Below are 26,084 nucleotides of genomic sequence, written 5' to 3'. Positions count from 1 at the left end.
TATTAATTAACTATTTTAGTGGTTTGACCAGGATCATTAGGTCAAAATTAGCCGTTAGCATTATAGCTGTTGGAGTCTCTGCACACTCTATTTAATCAAGCTAAGCCGGATTGGTTCTTCAACTTGTCCTGACGATGAACCACACTGGTTGGTTCGAAACGCGTCGACAAAAGATTGGTTATGTGATTTTGCCGAAGATTATCTAAACAATGTTATGGATCACAGAAGTCTAAACTCCTTAATATTTGTTTATATATGTGGCACTACGACAAAGGATATTATTTAAGGGTTTGAACAAAAAACCTAACTAGGGACCAATCATGTTAACCACTATATAAGTGGATATCATTAGAAAACATAAATATGTTGTTAAGGTACAAGAAATTCCAAGGAAGAAATAAAATGCATACAACTATATTGAATAATGGTATTCTTATTGTAGTAGATTGTGTTCTTGGTAACTACAGGAAAATATATAAATATGCATGCATATATTTATGGCATATATAATTATGATAGTAAAATAAAATCATTATAATACAGTAAGCAATGTGGTTGAATTAAAAGCAGGAAGTTTTATGTCTTGGTTAGTTGTGCAGTCCACGACAAGGAAAGGAACCTCGTCAACTAGCCAAGAAACATGCATTATTGGACAAAAGAATAATAGGGGTCAGAAAGAACCTTAGGTGGTCCCCAATGAAAAGAATCCACCTGACCTATGGCCTAGTTTATACATTCTAAATTAATTACTAAGAACATAGTTTATATAGATACACAACGATTACAACAATAAATCACAGTGTATCCATGCTTGACTAGATAATATCAAATGGAAGTAACAATGTTTTAAGTGCCTAGATTGCATTAATAATTGTATACAAGAACATAACAATTAGTATTTTATGCATGAATGGTGAACACGAAAGAAAATAAATTTTTGATTAGATAATATCAAATGAAAGTAACAATGTTTTAAGTGCCTAGATTGCACTAATAATCATATACAAGAACATAACAATTAGTATTTAATGCATGAATGGTGAACACGAAAGAAAATAAAGTTATTAAGGGCATAAAAGCCATGGCTATGAATATATTAGCATGTGAAATCTCAAAAATAAATATACAGTTCATTTTTCCCCAAAATCCAAGAAGAAAGTTTCCAATTCTGGCCCTGTAGGCTTCAACTGTAAGTCATATAATAGAATATAAAGTTGTGTGTTAACAAAGGGGTGAAAATCCTTAATAAAAAAATATTTATAAATATTATAGTTATGACTATGAGGCTTTCTTCCCGAAAGAGTCTTAATAAACCTCCAAGACATCTATATTTGGAAACCCTAGCCAAGTTAAGGTTGAAATGCTAATTACAAACAATTTTATGCAGGTGCAGAGAACATGAAGCCTAATGATGGCTTATAAACCTATAAGAGAATGACTATAAATGAATATATGTAGAGGCTGAGGTGAAATAAGCAATTTAGAATGAGAAACTAAATCGAAATGCCTCAAAACAAAGACCCAAATGCATGCACAAACTAACCCACACATAGCAAGTAATAAAACCATAATCTGGTCTTAGAAGGTCCATTAAATCTTTACAATAATGTAATAAAAATAAATCTATTGTGATTGATAATTTTACCTTCGAGGAAGATGAATGAAACCCTCATGTACATAGTTTCTGAAGGAAGAAAACACATATAGTAACCATAATTAATTAAAAGGAGCCCTTTTTGGAAGAGACAAATTTAGGGTTTAAAATTTTAGATAGGGTTTCACTAAGAAATTACCGACACAAAAGCCTTTGTGAAAAGCATATCAATGCAATAAAAATTGCAGTGGAATGTAGCTACTTTGAAGCCTCCAACAATTCAAGGCTTGACCTGCCATTACACTGAAAATCAAGGAAATTAGTAATGGAAACTCATGGAAATCATTGCAAAAGATGCATAATGCTTTATTAAGAAGGAAAACAAGAAAATTAAAGAAATTAAATAAAAGTCGAGATTCAATACCTGACATTCACATCTTGTAACAACTATTGGGCCATCTCAATTTTCGTCAGCTTATGGAGCAAGACAACGAAGTCACTAAGTAAAATATTCGAAAAAATGAGATAAAACCCTAGCCCCTTTCAATTAATGTTGAGGTTTGCAGAGCTTAACTCTGAACTTGTGCAAGTAAAATTGAGGCCAAAGAGGAAGAGGCATGAAGAGTAGTTAGTTAACATAACAGAAGTAAATCAATGTGCATTGTCGATCAACCTCAAAACAATTTCCCACATAGAATGGGAACACTCGTGTAGGGTTTAGTCTAGTGTCACAGGTCCCACGTCCATGTTTTGAAGCCATGTGAGCTAAATACACATGGACTCCATGATTGCATACGATGCCATGAAGGCCTAAGGCCTAGAGCCTTCATCACTCAATCAAAACATACATAATTTCCAATATAGAGAGAGGTTACATCATGGAGAAAGCCTTATAAAATTATATAATGAATAGACCTTGGAAAATAAGTTTGGATGTCATTCCATGCATAAAATGTGAGTCAATATTATGTTATAAGAGTTGAATTAAGATATGGTTATGTAAATGCTAATATAATGTCACAAGAGTTGGGCTATGATATAAAGAAAACATAACAATAACTAGCATCCTTATGTTATGGTGGGGCTATGTCAGGTAGACCAAATCTCTAGCATAGGCAATATGTAATATCCCTACGCTAGCATATTGACGTTGGCATTTATAATTTTACTAACATGGAAAATATGGCCGAAGCAACCAATATATGTTTCCCAAAAAGTAGTTATAAAGCATTAGAAACTTGAATTTAAAATCCATCTAAAGGAAATCGATGTAAAAAAAAAATTGGGTTGGATGTTATTAAAAGGGATATCAAGTTGTGAAATGATGCAGATATTCCACTATGATCGAACCATGATATGAATAGGTCACAGTGCATCCTCACTTCATTGGTGGTCAATGAATGGTTTTCGAAGCTCACAGACATGGATAGCATGAAATTCCTAAAGCTCAAAGGGTTTTTGAGCTTAAGAAATGGAGGAAAACCCTTCATTTTCCCTTATAAGACTCAAATGAATAAGGGATTTGGTTTTGTGTATTAAGTATTCCAGTTTCCTTCACACTCATTTATCTCTAGTTAATTATGGTCCAAACTTCTCTCATTGAAATGTGCAAAGGTGGCATTGAATGACACCATATCTACCACTTGCATCAAGTACAACTAGCAGCGAAGTGTGGAGATTTCAGAGCACTATCTACTTTGATAAATAGTGAGTTGTTGTGTTGAAGTCATGTCTATAGAATAGGACACACTAAGAGATCAAGGTGTTGTTAATTAGCACTATCAACATATTCTAGTCATCGATTGAAAAGATAAGTTAAGCTAACTTTGTTAATTTCATTGAAAATACTGAAAGGGTATTATGTGTAGGGAAGATAAGTTAGGTTTGTTATTTTTTTGAGGAATATTGCATACAAATCATGTGTATAAAAAGATAAATAGTTCATGCTATTTTATTGAGGAAGATTGCATACAAACCAATTTCATAAAAGATAAATAGCCCATGTTATTTTCTTGATAAGTATTGCATACAAATATTGTGCATAAAAGATAAAAGGTCCATGTTATTTTATTTAAAATATTGCAGGGATTTGTGTATGGAGAGATAGATTAATTTTGCTAATTTCCCTGAAAAAAATATGTGTCTATATGCACAAAAATAATAGCAATTGTGCTAATTTTCTTAAAAACAAATATGTTTTTATATGTATAAAGATAATAGTTGTTGGGTCAGTTTATTTCTTGATAAATAATATATGTGTACATGCACAAAGATAATAACAACTGGGGTAGTTTCTTTTGGAAAAATAATATTTATTTTCATGCACAAACATAATGACTATTGTGCTAGTTTTCTTTTAGTATGCGTAGTTGTGGTGGTTTTCATTTTGGAAAAGAATGTGTTCTTGTGCAAAGAAATAATAGTAATTGTGGTGATGTCCCAAGGGGGCGACTCAATTGGTTAATATGAAAAATTTGAAATCGTTGAAACTCGAAAGACTTAGGTTCAAATCCCGTTTTTTGTGACCCGAGCTATAGAGAGGAGGATATATCATAGCCCCTTAAAGGTTTACTGGTAGTTAGGTGTCAAGAAAGCAGTTGGGTTCCTCTGGGTTACAAAATAAAAATAGTAGTTGTGGTGATTATCTTTTTGAAATATTTCCCTCTTCTTGTGTGAACAGATAATCATAACCATGGTGATTATTTTAAAATATTACCCTATTCTTATGGGTAGAAGTAAAATGTAACTATTTCCTTTCTTAGAATGCATGTGGAAAATGGATAGATGGGCATGCCTTGGTAATTTATGCATTTTACTTTATGCAAATGAGATTTGGGTGGTTAGACATGTTTCATAGCCATACACATGCATAGTTAAATATACATGTTTTTAAAATTATTTACTTTTAGTTAATGCATGTGTGGTGTCAATAAAGAGGCATGCCTCAAGAATATTTATATATTTTATTTATGCATGTGCTATAAATTAGTTGTGCACTTGAGGATGTGTGTAAAATAAAAGATCAAAGACATATTTTAATGTTATTATGCATGTGCAAGAAAGTGGAACATGAAAAGATGTTTGAATCATAACTAGTAGAGATTTATTATCTGGGTTTGATAAATGTTTTATATAATCATGAAGTGTGACAGTAGTAATTGTAGGGAAGAAATGTGACTTATATGATGGAATAATTAATAGTGTGTAATCCATCCCTTATACAAGAATCAAAATATGGATTATAGTTAACACTATGGTAGGAAATGAGGTCATTATGCTTGACTATTGGTCTGTGTAGAGTGAAGGATCATTAAACGTAGGGTAATACACTATAGGAAACAACCAAGCCTCAAAGACACAACGTACGAGGAATTATGGGGTAAAGTGTTTGAGGAACATGTTATCATGATTAGTGTAATGTCTTCTAGTTAGTTATGCTTGAATTAAAGATGATATTTCTTTGTAAAATATTAAAATGGATAAGTAATTGACTCCCTTGTTTCCATTGAGTGAGAGGTGAACACCCTCATGAAACTTTTAATAAAATAAACATTTGATGGTTTTTCCCTTCAGGGTTTCTAGGGTAGATCGATGTTCGCTTATGTGCTTTCCTATTTGATGATCTTGATGATGTGGTATTTTGCATAACACTGGAAAATCAGTTCAATATTGTGTTTTGAATTAAGCTTGATTAATTTATTAATGCAAGGAAGGCAAAGTTATGGAAGACACTAGTATGTAAAAAAATGGAAATAATGGTTGTTCCTTTACACAATCCACTATGTAATTTATATGGTTACTCCACATTATTATGGTTATTTTATCCAATGATCAGTTAAGGAGTATGGAATAAGTCATTGGGAATATTACATGCTAGTAAATCTGGTAAAATTTTCTAATCCTATGTGTTTTTGCACGAGATCTACTAAGGGATGTTACAAGTGGTATCATAGAAAATGTTTTCAACACTGGCGCCCCTTGGGTTCTATAATAACGAGGAGTAGAGGTATGATGTTATTGGATATAAGCTCAGGTATGACACTAACGAAATTATATGGTAATGTATGTAGTAGATTGTATTTAATATGATATGCATGATGGTGTAAATAATTGCATTGAAGAATGATAGAGTTAATGACTGCTTTGAAGAATATTTATACTCATAGAATTTGAGTCTTTATGTGGATAAAAATAGATTGCAATTCTATTGCATTTAATTATAATTAAATTATGGACAATCCTAAGCACTCACTAGTGATAGTGTGAATTAATTACCAGTCTTTGCATGCATAATTTTATGATAATGTTCAATGGAGAATTAAAAGAAAAGTGATTAGAGTTACATGCATTTCTTATAAGAAAAATATGTAGAAAGGTAGAGATTGACCTTGAAGAGGGCAATAGAACGTTTAAAAAGACATTAAAAGAACCCCTTTAAATGTTCAAAATAAACAATGAGTCAAGTGGTAGGTTTTGTTTTTTTTTGATAATGCAAGAGTCGGACCTTCCTATTCATTAATCAAGAAATATAGTACATAGAGTTACAACACATCCCATAAGGTCGAAGACAAAGGAAAATAATAAAAGCTTAGCTTTTCCTCACGTCCTACCAACAAACTTAACAATTCGAAAGAAGAAAAATCAAAGAGTTTAGACGAGGAGTTGAAAAGGGGTGTCAATTCCCGCGCCCATGACCTGCGAGTCAACTTTACGGGTTTGCCAGACCGGTCCAAAAGAGTACTTGAGCGACGCCTACCAGAACACCCTGACCCACAAACCTGCACGGGAGATTTGGACCGTAGAAACCTCAAGAGCCCACCGACGGAGTATAATGATTTTAGACCGACCAACATGCACGGAAGTTAACTTGCGCTGCGGGCGGATTTCCCTTCGACCCTACCTCCACATGGAGCTCACTGATTGTGATCGCTGCCAAATGGGGAAAACCACTTCCCGCCTGTTGTGGCTGCGAAAACCACCTCCGCGCCACAAATCTGCTCGGACCATCCAGACCGTCGGATGACATAGAAAAAACGGACGGTTGTGATTTATGTCGCGCATCAAAAATGCGCCGAACTTTATGGCACGATGAAGGTGGTTTTCGAAACCGTCCCACCACCACGTGTCACTCTTTGCATGGTGTCGCGGCCCATAATCCGAAACCACTTTCCGATGGAAAGCGGTGCGATCTCCAAAATATCTCTCCTCCTACTGAAAGTTCGCCTGACCTTTGGAATTATGAAGCAGAAGCCCCCAACTCCAATGCCGACGATTATTTGCAACAACATTACCTTGGAATGGGGAAAACTTGTGCCAATCTCTGATGATTATAGAAGAAGATATAAACCCTCCGCCATTATTCACCAGGGCCATTCTGTTACCTGTTTGCTCCAAGAGAACTAAACCTGCCATGCTCTTCAGACTATTCTAGCCGGGAGAACTGAAACGGCTGCTGAAAGAACAGTTCTCCCGCCACTTCCAATCTATCTTAGGACCCATAACCGGAGGCGGTGCAGTGGAGACAAAAAGGATTGTCTCAAACCTATCCGCGAAACGATGGCGCCCAAAGGGAAAATCACGAGGCCGAGGAAACATTGGCTGGGGACACTTCACCTCTGCCAGAAACCCTCCCACTACTACAGACCATCTGACTGTCCTCTGCCGCTTGGTTATAGCACAGAACCTTTAAACGGTTTTGGGGCAGATCCTGCCACTTCTTCACCATCCTGCAATCTTCACTGTTCACCCCTTGGTTGGCTAGAATGTCCGCTAGCTTATTTGCATTTCTGCGCACATGATTGAAACTAACAGATCCCAGACCTTGAAGGTGGGCTTGAATCCTTTGATAGACCTAGATAAGTCTCCAATGATTTGAGACTTTCTCCGGTTTGGATCCACAGTTGATTCTTTTTACAAAGTTGATGGTGATTTCTGAGTCTGCCTCTATAATAACATTTGAGCTATGATTTTTAATCAGAATCTCAAGGCCCTGCTCCATCGCCATTAGTTCCGCCATGTTATTGGTGGCTTTTCCTAAATGGCTGTGGAAGATTAATATGATTCTTCCCTCTTCATTCCTTAAAACTCCTCCAGACCCAGCTGATCCTGGGTTACCTTTGGAGGCTCCATTAATATTGAATTTCAGGTAGTTTTTTGGAGGAGGCTGCCAGTAATATTTCTCTGTGTTCATTATCATTTTCTTTTTTCCCAGCCCATGCGGAATGATGTTGTGCAATCCCAGCAGTCTGAGTGTTCTTAGCTCCATTACTGAGGGTGGACTCTCTGGGATATTGCTCACTGTGGTACTGACTGTTTCCCTTATCTACTTTAGAATCAGGTCATAGAGCTTCTGAGGGTTGGTTTTTTCTTCCTTAAAGATTCTCTTATTTCTTTCTTTCCAGACATTCCAGATAATGAATCCTGGTGTTAAAACCCATGCTTGATTAATCACCTCATTCTTCGAAAATCTCCTTGTTACACAGTAATTTGTCACTGCCTACCTGCATCATCCCACTGTTCCCCTGGGGGCAGCACCATATCAGGGTCATTGCGGAAATCCAATTACATCTTTTCTGACCGATGTATGGTTGCTTTTACTAGATTTCACGCTTGTGTTTGTTTCCTCTTCGTGTGTGCAGGTATCTATTCGCGGAGATCGCGGAGGATTGTAACCAGCCAAAGCGAAGGAGCGAAGGCAACATCTCTTCGTCAAACAACAGCACTGGAATCCAAGTAGGTGCTCTTTACCTCTTGTTTAATTGTAATTAGGAACATGCATAGCAGCATTGTTTGATTGTTGCTAGACCCTTGCTGGGCTAGTAGGGATCGCCTCTATCCGTAGAGGGGATTTACCTCTCCAACAATTTGGCGACTCCGCTGGGGATGATGCGAGCCCATCGTGTGGCCCTCGTCTCCCGAGGATCCCTAGGAGCATCCACGGCCATCGTCTGCAGCCGCATGGCTGGCACTCGCTCTAGGATAAGCGGGACTAAGATAGACCCGTAGCCGAACTGCTTCGTCTCTCCGCGACGACAGTTGCTAAGCTGCCTCTTCATGTTGTTGGTCACCGCTGTGGCCCAATCAAACATAGTAGGCTCAAGGCAATCAAGAGCTAGCATAAGGTGAGTCTTCGAGGCCTCGTGGTTGGCCGTGCTTCCCGCTGCCCGGGTCACCATGAACAGGATGGTGCGAAGGACTATGTTTCTCACCGTGGGGATTGCCACTTTCCCACTCCGCGTCTTCTCGGCTTCTGGACATACTCGAGCCATGAGATCATCTAGAGGACCGCCGCCAGGTCGTTGTCCCTCTATGATGGGCCTCGCACCCCGGCGTGACAACCCAGTAAGAAAGAAAATGTCCATATGGTCGAATTCAATGTCTTGGCCCCGGATGGTGAATTTCCCGTCCACCGGGTTCCATGCCCTAATCAGTAGCTCGAGGAGATCATGCTGGGCCCTTAGGCGCGGTGTGAGGAAGAACTTCATGAACCCGCATGCCCGCATGGCATTGCAGCACTCCACACTTGCAAATGCAGCTATGTCCTCAACCTCGTGCACTCTTTCCTGCCATTAGAAAGCCATTGCGTCCTGCACAAGCCATGAAAAGGAGTTAGAAGTGCTGGCATGAAAATTTTCACGTTCAAATTGAAACAAAAAAATTTTCCTGTTTTAAAAACAGCCGCGCTGGCCATGGCAGCCCTGTGTTATTTTTCAAGGTCAGCGCGGAAGAACACGGATTTTCCGCGCTGACCCGAAGTTGGGTGCGTTTTGTCCTAATTTGGCCAGCGCGGACCCGCGTGGGAAATCCGCGCTGACCGAGAGCGCATCCATGCGCCAAGAATTTGTCCGATTGGGCAAATTCGACCGTTAAAATCCAAAAAAATATGATCAAAATGCAAGGCAAGGAGAGGAGAACCTACCTGGAAGAAACGGTTCGAAGAATGGTGTCCGTACGAGCTGGAAATCGCTCCGTCAACTTTCTGGCTTCTCCACGTCCTTCACATCCAGAAATGGTAAAATGGTAAAATGATCTTTCACCCCCCCCCCCTATTTATAGTAAAAACTCATAAATGTCCATATTTTTGGGTTTCTACCATCCTTTGCCATAAATTTAGCCCTAGATTTATCAAATACATGTTTTAATATGTTTTTCACACATATCGAATGGATTTATGCCAGTAGTGCTCTTGTGCAGGTTCGAATAAAAGGTGAAAGTCATCATGGTCCTGAAATCACTTGGCCCCAACAATGTCGTCTTTGAGCTCTTTTCCGACATAAAACGAGAAAAGATGGCCGAGCCTCCTTTCAGCTCGTTAAAGGGAACGAGAGGCGGTCATTTTAAGCTCTTTTTCCGACCGTATAACTTAAAAAGATTGCCGGGTGTTTGTCGTTTCGCACTCGTTATCGGCTCTAAAACGACGTGTTTTCGACCGCTTTTTTACTTTTTCGGGTCAAGAACACTATTTACGAAAAGTACTCCTCGATCGTAATGGTCGGGCGGTTCTTTCGAGCATTGTTTTATACTTTTTCGGGCTCGAGAGACACAACTGTACGAAAAAGGACCCCCCCCTGGAGTCTTCTTTTCTGCTGTCTTTTTCAGGCTCTCTAAACAAGAAAAGACGCCGAGTTTTTCCTTTGTCAGGCTCGTTAAACACTTGATGACATCGGACATTGTCAAAATGACACTCTTCAAGCATATGCTATCCCCGTCAAGCTTGTCATCCAAAAATAACCGGGGTACCTGCCAGAAATGGTAGGGAAAATGGAACTGTAATCATAGTCGTGTCGGCAGTATGTCGCTCTTGAACATGGCACTCTTCTGCTTCGTGTCTGGGTGGGACCATCTCATCTTGTTTTTCACTAGCCTCCGTGGGTTTGGGTTATCTTATTCGACCTCTCATCTGCCCATTGCCATCATCACTATACCCTTTGCTCATTTGATGTCAAATACTGCTAAACCCGCTACAGTGCCGCCGATATGTTCAAGAGAAGTTGACCTCTGCAATAATACAACCTCATCTGCTATCTCACACAAATCATTTTTCCTCTGTCTCGCGTCGATGATGTGGGAAACATTATGGCCCACCTTCGATCAAGGTCACTTCCTGTCGACTTCAGCTCATTATCCGGGAAGGTGACTTAGAGACTCCCTTCAGGTGCCTTAGAGCCTGCATGCCTCAATGGCAGGTTCTTCGTGTTCGACGCGAGGTTTACATCATTGGCCTCCGATCGAATGATTCCATGGGTGTTCGACACCAGCTCATTGATTCACATGCCGCGGATTGTACCTATAGTACCTTGAGGGCCATTGTCATTATTGGTGGTACCTCTCGCGTCTGTTAACAGTTTTCATCATTGACTGGTAATCAGACGATGTTCATGCATGTTCGACTTCAACCCATATATTCACATGCTTGAACTTGTACTTTGTTCGGATCGGGACGGAGCGCAAGACCCTGGATCCCTGTCTGTTATGGTCCAGGTTGCGATTTTGTGGATGATCATTACGTGACTCATTCATGGATGGCTGCGACCATACCTTATCATTATTATGGTCTTTTTAGCTGGGTGGCTGTGTCCATTCCACGGACCTTTTCGCATGTCTTTTTGGATGGCTGCGCCCATGCCTAGACTGCATGTACTTGATTATCAGAGATATTTCGGTCCTTCCTGGTGGTGTTCCAGTTCGGCGTGTGTTGTAAAGCATTTCACCCCTCCCACTCTCTCGGTCTTCATGCTTTAGGGGGCATCTGTTACACAGTAATTTGTCACTGCCTTCCTGTCAGTCACCCTGCTGTGCCAATCACTAAGCTTCACACCTTCTGAACTGGCCCAAAAACCCACTTTCCTAAAGTTTTATTCATCAGCGCGTCTGTTTGCAAAATAACCGCGATGACTGGTGCTCCATAGTGTATTCCACGCGCTGCCAGCTCGGAAAGACATCACTTTTCCGCGCTGGTCGCCAGCGCACCTTTCACGTGTTCTTCTGCGCTGACATGACTGTCCTAGTTATGTAGACGCGGCGACATCGCGTCAGTTGCCTCATAATCCGCGCTGATCTAGTTTGGGCGAATTTGTTCAAACAACCAGCCTTCCAGAAAACTCCAGGCTTGGTTGTTAGCTTTGTGAATGTCGACTCCCTTCTATGGCATGTCTGTTCGACCCTTTGCAACCATTTCCCTCAAGGATAAGCTCATCCTTCCACCCTTTTAGGAGGCTCCTTCTCCTACATATACTTCCACCATTACCATGAGCAGCTAGTTAGACATAGCTTGGATTGTATAGAGCTTATAGTGCTCAGATTGCTGCTACTATAGGTATTTGGTGTGATAAGTGTGGAAGTGATTGATTGCTTAGGGAAGGTTGTTTTGTGTTGCTTGTGTGTGAGAGAGAGTTGTTTGTCTTGGGAGAATCATCCTCAAAGGTGAATGCTTGAGATACATGCTGACTGGCCCCTCTTGAGAAGGTTACCGACGTCAGAACATTTGGTTGTACTCTTCTCTATTCTGATTAATAATAGATGACTGCTATTATTGTTCCATTCTCATTTGTACTTGCAATGGTTAAATGTGAATTACATCTTTTCTGACCGATGTATGGTTGCTTTTACTAGATTTCACGCTTGTGTTTGTTTCCTCTTCGTGTGTGCAGGTATCTATTCGCGGAGATCGCGGAGGATTGTAACCAGCCAAAGCGAAGGAGCGAAGGCAACATCTCTTCGTCAAACAACAGCGCTGGAATCCAAGTAGATGCTCTTTACCTCTTGTTTAATTGTAATTAGGAACATGCATAGCAGCATTGTTTGATTGTTGCTAGACCCTTGCTGGGCTAGTAGGGATCGCCTCTATCCATAGAGGGGATTTACCTCTCCAACACTCCTCCAATTAACTAGGGTATTTATGATACTCTCTCTGTCCCTGTCTGGTTGTTGGAAAATTCTAGAAAAGGAATCCCACAACCAGGTGGTGTAAGAGCAGTAGTTGAGGATGTGCTCCATGGTTTCCTCATGCTCTTCACAAAGCTGACATTTAGAAGGCCCCAAGACGCCCCTTTTTCTAATATGGTCCCAAGTCAAAATTTTCTTATGGTACACCAGCCACATGAAGAGCTTGATTTTCATCCAACCTTGGTGAGACCAGAGTTGTCTCCAAGATTTGTCTGGCACACAAGACTCTAGTCCCAAGAGAATATACTTTGCCTCTTTGAGATTGAAGGTTCCTCTGTTGTTGTTGCCCCATCTCAATTGATCCTGCCCTTTGTGACCATGATCATCCTCTGTTTTAAAATACTTCTCAGTGCTTCTGTTTTTGTTGCTAAGAGGCTGTTATTTCTGCAATCAATGTTACTCCAGTTTCTCCACTTGTCCTGGCCCTGAGGGAAGTTCCAGAAATCTTTAACTTTGATCAGACCTTGGGAATCTATTTCTTGTTTGAGACTTATGAAGTCCTCCTTTAACAGCACCGGTTCTTGTTGCCATTTGTCCTCCCAAAAGAGTGCTTGCTCCCCATCTCTGATTTCCCAGAAACTGTGTTGTTGCACAATATTTCTATTCTCCCAAGCCCTATTCCAGATGGGAGAGCCCCTGATATTCCCCGAAATTCTGATGAGATTATTAGTGAGCCAAGAGCTGGCATATTTTTCTTTCCAGACCCTTGCCCAAAGGGCTTTTGGTTCTTGCACCCATCGCCACCAAAGCTTGGCTCTTAGAACTTTGTTTAGAATCTCCAGATCATCTAAGCCTAGACCCCCATGGCTTTTGCGTTTGCATATTTTTTCCCAGGAAACCAGGGCCCATTTCTTCCTTGTTTCCTCCTTGCCCCACAGAAAATCTCTTTGAATATTTCTGATTTTTTGTAAGACTCCTTTGGGGGCTGGAAGGGCAGATAATACGAAAACCAAGATGGATTGAAGAACTACTTTTGTCAGAACCAATATGCCCGCCAAGTTCAAGGTTCTGAAGGTCCATTTTTTAACTTTATCCCGCAACTTAATTAGCACAGGTTCCCAAATGTTTTTCAGCATTGGTTTGTCTGTGAGAGGTACTCCCAAATATTTTGAGGGTAGGGAGTCCCTTTGGAAGCCAAGGATTCTTGAGATGTTCCTTTGAATAACAATGTTAGTATTGAAGAAGAAGATTTTTGACTTTGAGAGATTAACTTCCATAACTGAAGCCTTTGCAAAAGCATTGAGGATTTGCTTGTAGGCAGTCGCTTCTTTGACTGTGGGAATTCCTTGCAACATGGTATCATTTACAAATTGTTGGTGAGTAAGAGTTTGTCCATTCTCCAAAACTTGAAGACCCTTTATTTTGCCCCTGTTTTTAGCCTGCTTGATAGCCTTGCCCAATCCTTCCATCATGAGGATGAAGAGAAAGGGAGAGAGTGGGTCTCCATGTCTTAGGCCTCTTGAGGGAAAGAATATATCTGAGGGAGAGCCGTTAACCAAGATAGAAAAGCTAGAAGTAGTTACCAGAGCCATTACCCATCTTATCTAGCTATGATCAAACCCAAAGGCTACAAGTATCTTCTTGATATACCCCCAATTGACCTTATCATACGCTTTAGCAATATCCAGTTGCATGATCATCCCCGCCTGCCTTTTGCTTTTGAGAGAGTGAACCACTTCATGAGCTTGCATAATGTTATCCAAAATTTGTCGACCCTCCACATAACCAGATTGCTCCTCAGACACTAGATTAGGGAGGAGGGGTTTGAGTCTGTTGGCCACTACTTTGGATATAATCTTGTAAACGACATTGCATAAAGCTATGGGTCTATACTTATCCGCTGTTTGAGCCGAGTCCTATTTGGGAATCAGGGCGATGAAGGAGGTATTGAGGGCTTTTAGGATAGTTTTGTTAACCCTGGAATCCTCCACCACATTTAAGATATCCCATTTGACAATATCCCAACAAGCTTTGAAAAAATCCACATTAAAACCATCTGGGCCTGGTGCTTTGCCATTCTTCATATCTTTGAGAACTTCGCTAACCTCCTCTTCCGAAACTGGTTTGTTTAGATTGAAATTGTCCTCTCTAGACACCAGCTTAGGGATATACCTTGTAATTTCCTTTATGGAATCTTCCCTGTCTGGAATGTTTTCTCGTGCAATGTCTTGAAAATGCTTAACCAACACTTTTTCAATTTCCTTATGAGTGTTCTGCATGTCTCCCTTTTTATCCCTTATCGCCGAGATTCTGTTGAAAGCCCTATTGGCCATGGTGGATCTATGAAAAAAGCTCGTGTTGCGCTCTCCTTCTTTGAGCCATTGCACCCTGGATTTTTGTCTCCAGAATGTTTCTTCTTGTTTACATAGATTTTCCCACTCATGGTGCAAATTTTCAGACTGTTCATTTATGTCATAGTTAAAGCCTTCTTGTATCAGCTTTTGGTTGATTATCTGAATTTTACTTTCCACAGTTTTCTTATTCGCAAAAATGTTTCCAAATTCCTTCCTGTTCCAGTCTTTGAGTTTGCTCTTAATATGCTTTAGTCTTTTGTGGAGGAGGAACATTTTAGATCCTTGGATCTGTAAGTCCTCACTCCACCAATCTTTGATATTACTCAAGAAGTCCGGGTGGGCAAGCCAAATGTTTTCGAATCTGAAGGGTCTGTTCCTTGGAGAATCCAAACCCTTAATCTCCAATTGTATCGGCCAGTGATCCGAGCCACCAAAGGGAAGAATTCTTGCTGTAATTTCATTATTTATAAGCATAAGGTCTTTTGACACTAAGAACCTATCTAACTTGGAGGCCACCTAGGCTTCCCCTCCTCTCTTGTTGTTCCAAGTAAAAAGGCCATTCTCTAAATCTGAGTCTACCAATTTCAAGTTCTCCGTGAACGCTTGAAATGCTGATGAATCTTTGTTTAGCACTCTGGTTCCACCTTTCTTTTCTGAGAGAGATTTTATCATATTAAAATCACCTCCTAGGATCTAGGGGATGCCATTTTGTCTATTCCTGAGATCAGTGAGGGAATCTAGCAATCTGAGTTTATCCTCTACTCTTTGGGGACCATAAACATTAGTGACTAGGAAGGTTTCAGCCACCCCTTCTGGTTGGATGACTACTGACAAGTAGTTTCTGGATGCCTCTGCATCCAAAACTTTAACTTTTTTAGGGTTCCATAGAGTGAGAATGCCCCCCGCTGTGTTATCTACTTTAACTTCTAAAAACTCAAAACTTTGAAGCCATTTACTGTGGATTGCTTTTATTTTCTGAATGGAGCTCTTTGTTTCCTGAATGAAGATTATATCTGGCTTATCTTGTTTCATTCTAAAACTTAGCATTCTTTGCTTTCTTTTACTACCCAAACCTCTTATATTCCAAGATGTAAACTTCATAATTACAGATTTGTGAAGGAGTAACTAGTTAGGTCTTTCATCTTACCTGAATCTATCATCAGCTTCCCACACTCCATTAAAAGCTCCTTTTGCTTCTTTCTTCCTCGTTTCTTACCTGTACTTCTGGTTGCTAAACCTGGATTAGCTTTCATTGTTTTCACCCCTCTGCATTCCTGCCCGTCGTTGTTTCTTCCTCTAACTGCCCCTGTTTCTTGGGTTTTCCACAGAAACAACTGCTATATTCTATTGCATTCATCTGGAGGTAGTGAATCTATTCCCGTCCTAGTTCCCTGTTGTAGAAATCCTTCCAGATCTAGGTTTTCTTTATCTAGTATTTCCTGCAGTTCATGATCTTCCAGATCTGTTTCACTCTGGGTCATTTCCTGGTCCCTTTCTAGCTCTGCTTCACTCATTATGGTTTCTTCCTCTTCATTGATATTTTCTGCTAAAGTGTTGTTTTCTTCTTTCCCCTTCTCTTTAGGGTCTTTCTCCATAAACTGGTTTTCACAAGGCATGTCTTCCATCTCAGCCAGCGCTTGGAATTTATTTTGACTGGCCTTTTGTCCCTCTTTATGTTGTTGCTTTGGTTCCCTTTTGTTTCCTTTTCCTTTGCTTGAAACTTTCTGAAAGTTTTTAGTGTCCTTCTTTTCTTTTAGTTTGCTTTTTTCTTCTTCTTTATTGAGAGGGCAGTCTCTGATCAAGTGTCCATGTTGATGGCATTTACGACATTTGAATGGAATATGCTCATAATCCACCATTTGCACCCATTCCTCATCAAACACTTCCAATATGACTTCGTCTGGAAGAGCTCTTGAAAGGTCCATTTCCACACAGATCCTTGCATAGGAAGTGTATTTACCCCTTCTGGTGGCCTCCGAGGCTTTGATGAAACGTCCTAGTTTGTTTCCTATAGCCACAAGTGATTCATTTTGCCAGTAATCCAGGGGAAGTGAAAAAAGCCTTACCCAAACCAGAACTGAGGTGAAGGTCTCCCTTTCTGGAACAAAGTTCATCACCCAAGGCCGCATATAGAGGCCTGCTATTGCAAAAAAGTAGGGCCCACCTTCGAATATTCTATCCTTGTCTTCAATGTTTGTAAACACCACCGTGAAGAAACCCTTGGACCCAAGGTGAAGCTCAATGCTACCCTTAGGTTTCCAGTGATATTTAATCCAGGTTTGCAAAGCTTTCTCAGTGGGCCAGACTCCCATGAATTTGCATATGATGGCATACGTTTCCATATGCTCCCTGTGTTCCTGCAGGGCCGGATTATTTAAAACTACTCTTGGAGTGATGTTCGCTCTGGGCCTACACGGTCCCTTTTGATTGACGTCCTCTTTCTTGCCTCCCTGGTTTTTGTCTTCTTCCTCCTTGTCCTTAGTGTTGTCCTTATCCTTTGACTCTGCCCCCTCTGTCTCCTTTTCCTTATTTCTATTTTCTTCTTCCCCTGTGCCTCTACCATTACTCAGATGGGTCTTCTCTCTGCCAGCCACAACGTTTTTGTAGGAGGGAGTGGAGCTCCCTCCTCTGCAGGCTGCCATTCTGGGTCACAGACTGCGTGTCTCAGTGCTCTGCTCGAATTTCTGTCTCCCGCGCTCCCCGCAAACTCTAGTAGACTTGAGTATTCCATTCAAGTCAAGTGGTAGGTTTTGATTGTAATGACTAATGGTCAATTGTGTCTTGTTGTTATGAATAAATATATAGGAAATAATGTAAAATAAAATAAATCATAATAACCATAAATAATTATTAGTTAATTGGTAATTAGGTTGAAGAGTCATGTCTAAATGAGACATGACTCTCCATGAAGAGACACCTACTTGGTATATAAGCAAGCCTCTCTCTCTCATTGTATCATCATTCTTATTCACACATTTAATATATAATATTTGTATCCTCATGGATATATTTATATTCCAAGTCTTTTGGAGTAATTAATTTGTAGAAGGAACTTTGTTCGCTTCATTTGGTATCGGAGCAGTCGATCCTCTCACCACTCCACCACTGCATAGAGTCGTGTTCTTCGATCCACGTCTTTGACTGTCAAATTCATCAACATTGTCGTCGTTGAAGCGTTTCAATACAAGAATTTGGAGTTTCTCCATTTCATTATCAACCATTTGGCAATTCAAAAAATATATATATAGAAAAAATCAAATTCAAAAAAAGAAAATAAAGAAAATAAAATAAGTACATATAAAGATTAAAAAAAAGATTTAAAATAAATAATTAAATTTTGAAGGAGAACATTCATATATATAAAAAAGGTTCTACATTATTGATAAAAAGTGCATAATAAAGATAAGAGGGAATATTTCCAAGTATATTTAAAACTTTTTACGTGGAGAAGCTCGTGGTTTTAGAAAAACCGATGGTAATTGCTCGTGGTATTTTAAAAGTAAAATAAAAACAAAAGGAATACAAAATCTCTTTACGTGAATGGTAAGTTATACTTTTTACGTGAAGAATAGATAATATTATTTTGATTCTTCATTAAGTGGTGACGAATAGATAATATTATTTTGATTCTTCATTAAGTGGTTTACAAGCCCGTGGTTTTAGAAACCGATGGTAATTGCCCATGGTATTTTAAAAGTATAAAAAAAAAGAATACAAAATCTCTTTACGTGAAAGGTAAGTTTTATTTTTTACTTGGAGAACATTAACTGAGTCAAAAGTACATAAGTGGACATATATTTTATATTATACCCCAAAGAGGTGAATAGCGATGTTTCACTAGGGTTGTAGCTTTTCAAAAAGAAAAAGAAAAAGAAATATTATAAATAAAAGATATATAAAGAGAAGTATTATATTATAAAGGGGCATTTTAAAAAAAAGTTCAAGTCATAAATTATTGAAAATATTTACAAGTACAAAGCGGGTATTATTATAAAAGGTTACATAAGGAGAAAATATCAGTTTACATTAAAGTGAAGTAAAATAAAATAAAATAATATTAAGGGAAATTTAATAAAGATAATACACCCTAAGGTTCCATTTGATGTAATTAGAAATAATAAGGTTCCATTTGTTGTAATTATAAATAATAAGGGGTTAATCTCATCAACGAATACAAAAGTAGTTCATTTCCTTCAAAAAATAAAATAAAAAAAACATGGAGTTTAATTCGAAAATAAAAGAAGGAAGATTCTCCTCTAAAGGTATTCCAATTGTAAATTATAAATTATTTCCATTGAAAGGGTGTATCCAAAGGAAAGAGATTAACATTGCCATTAATCCAAACATTGAAGATAATTACATTAATATTAATTTGGCAAATCAATTATTAATTCTAGAGCCAAATATAGGTGAACGAGAAGGTTTTTTTGGCGGAAAAGAATATGAAATTAATGATTTACAAGTGACAATTGATCATTATGAGTACATATCTCAATTCTGTGTCGTAACTATGCTTGACAAAGAGGTTGACATAATTCTCGGTCGACCTTGGTTCAAGGAATTAGGTACGTTCATTCTAAACATAGAAAACAAATTCTTGATGTTCCCTTACAAAAATAAGATTGTCACGTTCGAAGAGATGACAACAAAATCAAAACTAATAATGCCTTCAGCAAAAGATCTTAAGGATATTTCGAAACTAATGTTTCAAGAGAATCCAGAAATAGTATCAAAGAAGCAGAAAGAGTATGAAGAAGTCATATCCAACAAAAATAAGGAAAATTCATGTTTGAAGGAGCATAATCAAAAGCTACTTACACAAGTAAGAAAATGTAAAGCTAAGAAACACTAGTTAGAACAAGAAAAGGAAATTTCTGAAAAGAAACTCAACGAAAATCTATCAAGAAAAGAAGAGAAAAGTTTATGCCTAAAGAACCTTAACCAAAGGTTATTAGAACAAATCAAGTGTTTAAAAAATGAGAAGCTTGAATACAAAAATACAGTTGACTCAGAAAATGAGGAACTTTTATGTCTCAGAAACCATAATCGAAGTCTACTCATTCAAATTAAAAAACTTAAGGATGATAGGAAATCATTGGAAAATAAGTTAGAAGAACTTATCATGAAATAAATGTTGAAGTCGTCAATCCAAGTTGGAGGTAAAGGAACGAATACCGATCTAGTGAATATCATAACTCAAGAAGAATGCAAACTAGTTGAAGAAAAGACGTACTTAGATGTTGCAGTTCAGATGATAAACACCCCAAGTGAAGATTCTGTAACCAACTCAACAACATCGTCACCTAAAGTAAATAAAAAAAAAATTCTCACACTTAATAAGGGAAAATCAAACCAAAAAGTTCCCTATCGGCATCCGAATCATGAGAGTAGACAACTCAACCATGCTACATATCAGGATCATTCAGAATAGAACAACAAACAAATGTTCTAGAGAAGAGTAATGTAATCTCAATCCAGTCCTACAATGACAAGTCGTTACAAAATTCCAGTGATCAGAATATTCCGTAGAAGATTAATCTAGGATGGTCTGATCCCTTCTCAGTGCGACAATTTTGTTTGTCACTAAGAAGATCATATCAACTTGTATCGACAAAGATGACTATTACGAGATGAGAAGACATTCGAACCCGAAAAAGAGATCAAGCCTTTTTCATCAACAAGCTTTGAGGACAAAGCTTTTTGAGGAGGAAGGCAATGTTATGAATAAATATATAGGAAATAATGTAAAATAAAGTAAATGATAATAACCATAAATAATTATTAGTTAATTGGTAATTAGGTTGAAGAGTCATGTCTAAATGAGACATGACTCTCCATGAAGAGACACCTGCTTGGTATATAAGCAAGCCTCTCTCTCTCATTGTATCATCATTCTTATTCACACATTTAATATACAATATTTGTATCCTCATGGATATCTTTATATTCCAAGTCTTCTGGAGTAATTAATTTGTAGAAGGAACTTTGTTCGCTTCACTTGTCATGGAATTACTTTGAATTTTGATTGAGTTTATGATATTTGGTAACATTGAATATTTAGTATATTGCACTACCTTTCATGAATTAGTATTGCATGACATCATTGTTGGTAATTTTCATATTGATAAATTGTATGCGAGCTTTCAACAAACTATTAAGCTTATCTTCAAAGGTATATTGCAATATGCATAATTTTGTTTCTTATTAAAGATTATTAAAAGTTGTAAACAATGTGATGGTGGTAGTTCATTTTCATGTTATTGGTCTAATGGTGACAATACGTTGCTGAATGTGAGCCTGATTGAATTGTTGCTAGTATTGTTAGCGACACTTACTTACTAATGATAAATTAGTGTTTTTTGTATGATTAAAGCTTTGTATAGGCTTTTATGCATATGCAAGAAACTATGAGGATTACATAAATGGATATGTGTTTAACAATGCATATGCATGATTGTAAGTTGCAAATAACTTAGATCGTGATAACAATAGTGTCTTTAAAAGTGATTGATTTACTAGAAATACATTGTTAAGTCGATAGTAACAATTGAAAGGAAAAGGGTGTACCCTTCCATATGAACATGCATAAATAGTAACTAGTGTGATAATGGTATCAAGGATTATCTGATAATTTATTGTATGTTCTAAAAACTTAATAAAATTAGTAGTAGCCAAGTGTTGTTAATTACATTATTTGCTCAAACTTCATGCATAAAAATGTAGTTCTACAATCTAATGATTTAGTGATGGTGTTAGCCTGTATGCATCATGCATCTAACAAATATGTTAATTTCATCCTTTAGAAATTCATCGAGTACGTGTGAATATTGTGGTGACACTACATGTTAGAGCCTAGATTTGTCTCAGGCTGAAAAGACAAGGTTCTAGGTCCACCTCAAACCACGCTCAGCCTCGTAGCTAGCCCAACGAGGACAGGAGAGGGCTCTCTCCGGGTCGATCTCGGCAAAATATAATCAATGTGGCTCGAGATGACTGTAATAAAAGCTAATCTTAGGCTAGGTATTAAGTACAAGGGTTTGTTGTGAGTTTTTGAGAGTTTTGTGTTGGAAACAGGGAAAGGCAAATTGGGCTCGGGGATGAGGCACAGTTTCTGTAGAGTTCTGATTGGGGCAAGGAAGGAAATCGTTTTGATGCTTTAAAGTGAGTGAAATGGATAGATCAGACTGGTGAGGAGCTAAGGAGAGCAAGAAAGTCTCAAGAATTCTCCTTAAATAGATGAAAACATGGAAATTTTAAACAAATTCAAAGGCAGAGCATAACAGTTAATGGATTCCACCTTAATCACTCATTTGTTCAAATTCAGAAGAAAAGAGAGGAAAATAATGATACACATAACACTAATGAACTTACAATTACTTAGAGAAGCACACCATCAAAACATAAAGCCACATGGATCCCAAACAGTGCTGCAAAACCCTGGTCTTTCCTTAGCCAAAAATGCAGAGATAGAATGTACAATGATATGCCAAAGCAATCCCAAGTGTCCAACCCTGAAAATGAATTAGAGATTACATAATATAGGCAAGCCAACCTATTCCCTTGCCTCTAGGGGTCGAGCTCATCATTATAGGAGTTGTTTCAACCAATTCTAAACAAAGCACTAAAATCTAGGTAGTCGAAACAACTTGCCTCTATAAGGTAGGAAACTGATTCATTCATTAAATTTTCACTTTTTGATGAATGAATCCTCTAGAACAAGTAAATAAGTACCAAAATTACATCATGTTCACCCAATTACATCAAGATAAGTCAAAAATAACATCACAAAGCAAAACTAGTCAAACTGGCCGAATTTCTGAGCTGGAAGGTGGAAAATTGGTCAAAAAACCTCTGTGCACCGTGCCAATTTCTGTATGCGTCGCGCCACTTTGATGCTGTTTTTGAGGCACTTTCGGAAGTCCAAATTGAAGCTAAGTGTACTTGTTGGAAAGACCTGCCTGTCTACTTTCCAACCCAAGTAGAATTTTTGAATTTGGTGCCTATTTGCCCCTCCCAAAATTCAATCTCCCAAGACTGCTTCCTGTGTGTGAAAATAGGGGTAGAGAGGTCATTTTTAGGGTGTTTTTGACCTCCCGAGGACTCAAAACTTGCCCAAACTTCTTGGCCATGCACCAACAGCCATGAATTTTCATGAAAAATCCAAAACTATAAACATTTTTGTATTTGGAGCCTCCAATCATAAGCGCGCGCCACGTGGCGTGGCACACAGGGAGAAAAACCTTGTTTTTTGCACAAAAATTTACAAAAATGTAAAAAATGTCCCAAATTCCTTGAAATTTGGGCTAGAGCTTCTTCATTAAGTGTTATGCTAGGCTAAAGGGGCTTTGGCCAACATCTAAAGTCCTTCATCCACTTTTTTCCTCCTTAATGTTCTCTTCACCTTGATTCTCGTTTTGCACACCAAGTTCCAGGACAAGTAATGATATGTCTGCCACCTCTTTAAAGCCTCCTGGGTGCATGTCCCTCCATGAGTGAGTCACTTTGGGTCTCCTCTTCATAGTCATATGAATGAACAGATGACATAACTGCTATTATACAACTGCCTTGGAGAAATGGATGCTGGTGATAAAACTGTGTTGGAATGCTCTTTGTGATGTGCCACCAAAGGGAAAAATGCAACAAGGGACTGTTAGGAAGAGGGAAATAGTAAGGTATTAGGAGCTATTGGGACTATAGGGATTAAGGAAATGTAGGAGGGTTTTGAGGGATTTGATGAATAGGGTGAGGAAATGTATAGGGTTAGGGTTTGGAGTTTTACATTTAGAAATTTGGGAAAGGGAATTTGGGATAGAGGTTTAGTAATTTTAGGGGATAGGGAACAATGACATCAAGGGAAAAAATGGAATCAAGGAGAAAAGAAAGTGATGGAAAAGAGTAAACTCAGTGGCAAACAATTTTTGAAACCCTAAACAACACTTTTCACATGAATATTTTAACATGGTAGTGTTTGAGATTTTGTTTTGGCATTCACCATCCATCAATCACCATAAATTGCATGAAAAACTCCTTCACTAGCAAGGAAGAGGGCTTAAATTACTTGCACACTAGAAGAGTTGAGTGATTTTGAAAATTTGAGGGAGTTTTTTGAGAGAAATCAGGCTTTTTAGCCCAGTGCGCCGCGCCAGTGTAAATTTACACTGGAAATTTTTGCCCAGTGCGCCACGCCTTCCCAGTGCGCCGTGCCTTTTTCCATGCGACTTTTGGAGGCCTTCCCGGTGTCCAAATTGGGTGCAGGATAGCTCGTTGGAAGGGTATTTGAGTCTAATTTCCAACCAAACTATAATTTTTCAATTTTGAGTTTATTTTTCTTGTAAAAAGTCAAATCTCCCAAGACTGGTCAAAATGTGCCAAATGAGGCTACCTCAAGGCAGAGTGATGTTGCAGTCAACTTTTGAATGCCTTCCTCAACTCCAAATTGAGCTCATGATAGCTCATTGGAACGATATTTGTGTCTAGTTATCATTTTAATCATCAATCAAGTCACTTGGATGACCAAGCTAGGAGAAAAATGGATTTTCCCAAGGTCACTTCAGAGTTGCATCAATTCTCCTGAGGCAATTGTATTTTTGACATTTATCTAAAACCATGACACCTGTGTAAAAAGTGAAGGAGTTTTTTCTTAATTGGCCTATTTTGGACAAAATCCTCTCTCAGGTTTCCCAAATTTATCTTTTATGGCTCAGAAAAATAATTTGAGTGAAACCTATCCCGATGTGTAGAACAAGAGATTTGTCGAAATGAAGCGAAATGAAGGGGATAAGGGGCTTCTAAATTCTTGGGAAAATTTTGGGAAGTAGGGAGGGATGTTAAGAAGTAGGGGAAAGTGTAATCTCAGAAATTGAGTGAGAGGAAGGGGTCCAAAAGGGCAAAACACAGGCCTAGCCTAGAAAATTGCCAAGTTGTAGCAAGAAACTAGGGTTTGTGCAAAAATGAGGAATTTGAGGGATCTCAGTGATGGGAAGTGTTTAATAAGGTACATTAAGGATAGAGGAAGGTGTATGAACATCAAGATACAATTTTTGTTGTTGATTTGACCGTCCAAGAGAAATTGCCTTCAAAACCCTAGGAGAGGGAAATGAACCTTGTCTAGGCGCAACTAAAGCATGAACAAGGTGTAAAATGACCCAGTGGAACTTGACATGATAAAGAAAACCCTTTGAATGATGGTAGACTCAGCTGAATGGTGACATGGAATGACATTTGGACAACTTTGGAAGGAGTAAAAGCAAACCCTAGACCTAATGCCTAGTGACCAAATTTTTCTTGAAGACTCACTGAAATGACAAAATTTGACCTTGAAACCTTAAAATCACTTTTTAAGAGCAAGTTTGATCACTGGAGGAAGGCTGGAAAGACTAACAATAACATTGGCTCCAATGGGGATGGTAGCTCCTTGGAGGTGCCAAGAACCGCGAAGCTTTGGGAGAGCAGACCGTGCCTACGTCCTTTGGGCCATGGAGTCAAAAACTCAAGCTGAAAGGCATGACTGAAAACTGACAACTTGACAACACAAATTGACTCTCACTCAACTAAAAACTAACTCGATACTTAGACACAACCGAAAAACTGGAAATGATGCTCAAGGTTGAGCTTATTCATCAAAACCTACTCTAACAGTTTCATTCATCACCTGATCAAGTGAAATGAAACAACAAATGAAACCAAGTGAGTATTCCGTTTGCTGTTTGAATTCTCCGCAAGTGCTCACTTATGAACAACAAGAGAGAACTACTGAAAGGCAACTCCCATGACAACTTGGAAATAGATCTGTTGAATGCTATGGATTCTCTATCTACCTCCAAAAACACTGCATAAGGATCTTGAAATTCATAGACACTGGGACTTAGCTCATCCAATGGATTACTTCTCTTCTCTTCATACCATGAATGCAAACTTTGATCTGAGCTTTGTGACGAGATTCCTACTGAAAACGACAAAGAAACCAGCTGCCGGGTCAAGTTTATATCAGTACACGTTTCAAGCTCACATGTAGTCAATGGAGAAAGACTTTGACTACAAACCTCATCCAAAACATCAGCTATTGGATCATGAAAAACTTGAAAAGACTGCTGCAACCCATTTTCTATTGGTTCCAATGTGATTACATGATTTCCTACATGCTGCTCATTCTTTACTGAAGATGTACTATGCAATTTTCCCTTCAAAAACTGAAATGATTCGAAACAAAATGGTATGGAATCATCTTGCATCATCTGAGCATATGTTCCAAC

This window comes from Pinus tabuliformis, chromosome 6 (genome assembly GCF_031772625.1).
Source record: "Pinus tabuliformis cultivar Carrire ecotype Pingquan chromosome 6, CPIR1, whole genome shotgun sequence".
NCBI classification, from domain to species: Eukaryota; Viridiplantae; Streptophyta; class Pinopsida; order Pinales; family Pinaceae; genus Pinus; species Pinus tabuliformis.
Note: the sequence above shows the minus strand (reverse complement) of the source record.